The following is a 6190-nucleotide window of genomic DNA, read 5'->3' as shown; positions in this document are numbered from 1 at the left end:
AAGCCGGAAAAAAACCCCATTAGTTGACATGCTTCCTCCTTTTTGCAGCATCCCCTTGCCCCTCCCAAATAAAAACAGTCCCTAATTAAATCCTTTAAAAACTCTTACATGCTGTATATATAGTCTATAGACATGTACTGTATGCATGCACATAATGTGGCCTACATAATGATAAAGTGCATGTACATCCGTCAGAAATTTGAAAATGCAATAATAACTTCAGTTTTTACTTAGTGTGTTAAATGGTGTAATTTTGGTGATTTTTAAAGAAAACATGTTTCATCGGCAGTGAAATAAATACAAAATACAACCATTAAAATATGTATGCCCCTCCCCCAAGCAAAAAACCCACCACCCCACTGCTAAAAACATTAGTTGACATGCCTCCCTCTTTTTGCTCCACACCTGCCCCCCTCATAAATAACAAACAGTCTCTAATTAAATCCTTTTTTAAAAAAAAAAAAAAAAACCTACATGCTGCATATACAGTCTATAGACATGTATGCATGCACATAATGTGGCTGACATAAACATAATCTGCATGTATATCCATTCAGTGGTTATTCCTCTCGTTTACAACTTACAGAGCTAAACTTGTATTTGGATGTTTTATTTTTATTGTTGGTCATTAGTGCTTTTTAATGTAGGCCTGTACTGTATGTATATTATAAGTCATATATACACCACTTTTTTCACATACACATTTTACTACAGCATGTTCTTGTTAAATTCTGTGTATTCATGCAACCACTGATTTATATCACTTACTTCGTATTGTATAACTGATTTATATAACTCATGGACTGTTCTTGATTTATCAGAGGAGGAGGTGGCTGGGATGTGAATGAGTGTTTAGTGGAAAATGCATGACCCTTCCTCCACCATTAATTAGTTAGTAGATTTTTAAAAAAAAAAAAAACTTTCCCCTTGATGTTTGAAAGTTAAAAGTTGAAGACAAAATCCTGGAGTTGTAAAACAAGGCTCGGTTTTTCCATCTTATTATGCGTGCTGGTTGGTTCGTGCAAACAGTTTCTTTTTGGACATATTTTAAATGTCATGACGAATAAAGTCGTTCTGATGAAAAATCACTATTGTATGCTCAGATTTAGTTTTGTTTTATTCCGATGGAAGTTTTCAACAATAATTCAACAATAACATCAGTTTTTACAGTTTCTGCCGTTGGTAAATGATGTAATTTTGGAGGTTTTTAAAGAAAATATAATTATTTCTTTAAACATCTGCTGTAAAATAAATACAACCATTTAAATTTGTAAGTCCCTCCACTAAGCCTAAATAAAAAACATAAATCCCTCCCGTGTGCCTGACAGTCCCTCACTTCATATTTTAAAACCATGGATTTATACTACATATTACATATTTCATCCCATTTTAATTTGCTCTACTTTACATCCCTACATCCTTATATTTAGTTTCTCTTATTGTTTCTAATTGTGTGATATTAGTATTACTATTATTATCATCATTATTATACATACCTAAATTACACTGTTGGAGGGATTCTGTGACCCAAGTTTGTTCATTTGACAATAAATAACCTTGAACCTAATAGTGTGATTTATTCTTTACCCTTAAGTTCCAGCTTTGTTTCCCTGTCTCTAGCCATTATGTCAATGTATGTGTAAGTGTATAAAAGCAATGCAAAAACCTGGAATCAAATTACTTGTGTGTGTACAAGGGTTGCACTGGTATAACGTCAAGCCATATACTGTGGTATCAAAATTGATAGTTATCATATTGTTTAGGCCTATATTTGGTTATTTACTGTTGTGAAAAAACTGCAACCGGACTGTCAGACATTTATACACATGGGCTGCTTCCATTTTAAAAAATGGTTTCAGGTTTCTATCATAATAAAGAACCCTTCTGTTTTCATTTCTTTACGAGTCACTGTAACTGATAATAATAATAATAATAATAATAATAATGAGTGTATAATATCGTATACCATGATACTGTGAAATCATGTTTTTTTTCTGATAAATATATGTACTGTAATAAGCTCACATAATTTATTATGAGAGCTTTGTGTTTGTTGTTTGTTAGAGAAATCAAAGGACAAAGCTAGTTCATAAAGAATGAGTACGATGATCATAGGAATCAGCAGCAGCATTATCATCATAATAGAAATGTAAAAGATTAAATTTACATTACAACAAATATATTTTAACAGTTAATCAATTGTATTTATTTATTCATCGAAGTATCTGTTTGTAGCATTTCTCCTTTTTTAAGTTACAGAAAAATAAACACATAAAACATAAATATCTCTTAATAAAAAGGTTTTTGCTGGTGAAATTAAAAAAAACAGAGACATGAGGGAATCTCACCAAGAAAGGAAAAATAAAACACTGACAACAAAAATTTTGTTTGTCAGGGACCATGGACAATAATCTCACATTGTACCAGACTGAGCTACTAGCTCATTTCTGTCGCAGTACCTGTTCAGGTAAAGTTGAACTAGACACTAATACAAGTAATGCAGTTAACAGAAATACAACTTCAAAATACAATAAGTCAATCACAAAACCAAATCAAAGTTAGATTCAAACAATGATGAACAAAAAGCAGAATTATGAAAAGTGTGATGAAAGTGTTATGAAAGTGATTGGAAGAAGAGTGAGCTAATGCGGCTGGACAACAACATAACTTAAGGGGGCAAAAAGTCAGAGCAGGGAGGGAAGGGTGGTGGAAGGGTCCAACAATCTCCGACTTTCGCCTAGGTGGCCGGTGTTCACTTCCTGTGTGAATGTAAACCTAACCATGTGCACTTGTTGCTATGTGCAAGCATTGGCTAAATGTTACCATATGTATTTGTACTTGAAGGGAAAAAAAGTAAATTTGCAGTGCTGTACCAATGTAGTACATTTATTTTGAAAGAGACTGTATGCAAACTGTACATTTCCTGGGAAAACGGAAGTGTATTTTGAAAAGTCACAATGCATGTAACAGGCAGAAGTTTACACGGTGTCCCAGAACGTCAACGACAGACGTACCCAGGGTACCTTGCATGTCATATGTTGACATGGAAAGTGCATGACCAAGCAGCAATATGTGACGAGATCGGAGTAAGAATATGTTGGCGAAAAGACTATAAGATGGTGAACATCATACCTGCTTTAAATGTGCATGTTAGCATGCTGATGTTAGCATTTAGCTTAAAGGGAAATTTCAGTTTATTTCAACCTGTCTCCTATCGTCCTAAATTTGTTTGTGACTAGTGACATAAAAATAATAGTTAGCATGTTAGCTGTTAGCCTAGATACAGCCGGGGCGCATAGTAGCGTCAGACCTGTTAAAACGTAAGTGAACAGGCAACCTTCAAGTGCAAAGTTAGTCCACTAGACAAGCTTTTTTTTTCACAAAGACCGCCTCATATCGTTAGGATAAATGTCAGAGAACATATAGAAAACGCCATGTAAACATGTTGTCTTATCTTACCGGTGTGGTGCCATGTTTGTTGTTTACCATTTAGCTCTGCTTTCCAAAGCGCGGCCGAAATATATCTCACGAGCTGGATACTACTCCAGGTGGAGGTGTCTCGTCCTCGGTCACATCCAGACCTTGAAAATAAGGCTGCAACCGGTCCTATTCCTTGCAACAGAGGCATTCCTCTTCTGTGGGCACTGGGGCACAGCATTCACAGGTAACGTTACACCACCAATCTCCAGAGCTACGCAGCAGCCATTCCTCCTCTCTCGTCCTCTACCTGTTGCGCCTCTCTCTCTCTCTCTCTCTCCTCCTCCATTCTTCAATTTCACAAAGCTTCCTCCTCCACAAAGTCGAAGTCTGGCAAAAAGTCAGCCATTATTCTATAAATCTTTAATAAAATAAATGAATGAACTTTTCAGGCTACTGTCCGGTTCTGCCTTCCAGCTGTTGCTGCTTGTTCTCGCGAGATTTCAGGCATGGTATGAGATCGCTGCTTGTTCTCGCGATATTTCGACTGCGCTTTGGAAAGCTGAGCTAAATGGTAAACAAACATGGCACCACACCGGTAAGGTAAGACAACATGTTTACATGTCGTTTTCTATATGTTCTCTGACATTTATCCTAACGATATGAGGCGGTCTTTGTGGAGAAAAAGCTTGTTTAGTAGACTAACTTTGCACTTGAAGGTCTGACGCTACTACGCTCCTAACGGCTAACATGCTAACTATTATTTTTATGTCACTAGTCACTTGAAACAAATTTAGGACGATAGGAGACGTTGAAATAAACCGAAATTTCCCTTTAAAACACAGCTGTGCCATGGTACACAGCTGCAGCTTATGTGTAGATTTTCCTTATTGTGAGTGTGACCACTGGTTCACTGTCTAATAACTTGTGATAGCCCTCACTTAAAGTCAGTTCACAGCCTCTCTGAAACCACTGGTGCTTTTAATCAGGTCACAGTCCTGCCACATGAGCGAGGATCCGTGGGACACAGTGTGATGTTGCACACATCCTTATGGCGATGGGTGTGGACGGCATGTTGATCCATTTCCAAGGAAAAGTTTCCATAAAGGAAATCGTTTGGCATGGTGGCATGCCAAAGGATGAAAGTATGAGGATGGACATGTAAATCTGCAGAGAGCGCTTGTGGTGTCTCCAGGATGTCTTAAAGTTGTTATTTTGTCCTAAAACAGGATCTAATCTGGAAAAGGTAGGATTATAATAGAAGAGGAAGTCATGAGATTGTTAACTCCCCATCATGTTTTATCTGTGAAGGCCATTTCACTTCCTTGTGTTTTCTCTGTGCAGCTGAGCTGTAAGCACTAAATTCCTTATCACGGGCATCGAAATACGTACAAATACACTTTTTACACATCTACATTTTCTGCTTCCGATCATGTGTAGGCATATTTACAGCCCAGTCGAGCTGAATGACAGGAGCTGAACTGAACCACTTCTCTGCTGGAACGACTTCACAACCCCCCCCCCCCCCCTTCACAGTCGCCACCAAAGAGCTGAATGAGATATGGAGTTTCATTGAGAGAAAAAAAAAGAGCACTGTGGAGCTATTATGAGAGCAGACTGTGAAGTGAGAGTGGGAACTGTCTCCGAGGGAATGTCAAGGTTAGCAAGATTAGTTCTACTTCAAAGGAGGGGGTGTATGTTTGAGAGGATTCGTCTTAAAATTGAGATTTCATGTCGCAGGGTTATCCCTTTGTCTGTCCATGGAGCGGCGGACAAATCCCCGTGTTTTAGTCCAAAGGGGGTCTCTGCGAATGAGGCCAAAGAAGCCTTCCATACCAGACAGTCAAAGCCTGACACTTGAGGGAAACAGAGGTGTTAGACAGATAAAGCAGCCTTACCCTGTTGCTGCTGTTTGTACATGTGTCCTATGATAACACATGTCAGCCGCTATCACACACTCCGGGCTGCACAGAGGTAACAGAGAGCGCCCAAAGCCCTGGGAAAACGTGGAGGAGCGTGAAATCACCTTGATCCAAAGATTCCTGCTGCATACCAGTCCACTGAACCCACCAGAGCACAGGGGCCCGGAGATGGGCAGGCTGCCACAGATCAAGAGAAAGAGACAAAGACAGAGAAAGAGAAAGAGAAAGAGAAAGAGAGGTGGAGGGTGATAGTCAAATTCTTTAATCCCAGAGATTGGTTTGAAGCTTAACATCATCTTATGTGTTTCCTGCACAAGTCGCTCCATGAGGGAGGCCTTTCTCGGATATAAACACAGGATTTACTTTTACATGCCACTTTCGAGGCCAAGCTTGATTACAGGTTGCCCATGTGCTCTGAGTCAAGCTGGCTGTTTGGGTTTACTGACAGTAGAGAAGAGGATGCTATGGCTGGAATGCTGTGGTGTGAACAGTGGTGAACACTCCTCCCAGTGCTGAGTGATAGCTCAGCCAGCAGAGTAGATAAAGTGGCTTCTGTCTGTCACATGGTTGCATACTATATGCTTTCACATCAACTGATTACACCCCACTGGAAGTGGACTAAACACCCGTTCCCAAACATGAAAAGTGGGCGACATAAATGTTCATGCATGTTCTGGCTCTTTCACATTCTATTCTGGTCAGGCTATCAGCAGCGTGGAGCGGGCCTCTATCGCCAATGTCACACATCAAAGCCGTCCTGTCACTGAGGGGAAGAGAGGGGAAAAGTGGGAAAAGAAGGTGCTTTCCAGGAGGAGTTTAGGAAATCGGGTTCAGGATCTGAAAAAGAACTG

Source organism: Epinephelus fuscoguttatus, linkage group LG22 (genome assembly GCF_011397635.1).
Source record: "Epinephelus fuscoguttatus linkage group LG22, E.fuscoguttatus.final_Chr_v1".
Classification (NCBI taxonomy): Eukaryota; Metazoa; Chordata; class Actinopteri; order Perciformes; family Serranidae; genus Epinephelus; species Epinephelus fuscoguttatus.
This window is presented reverse-complemented; position numbering follows the sequence as displayed.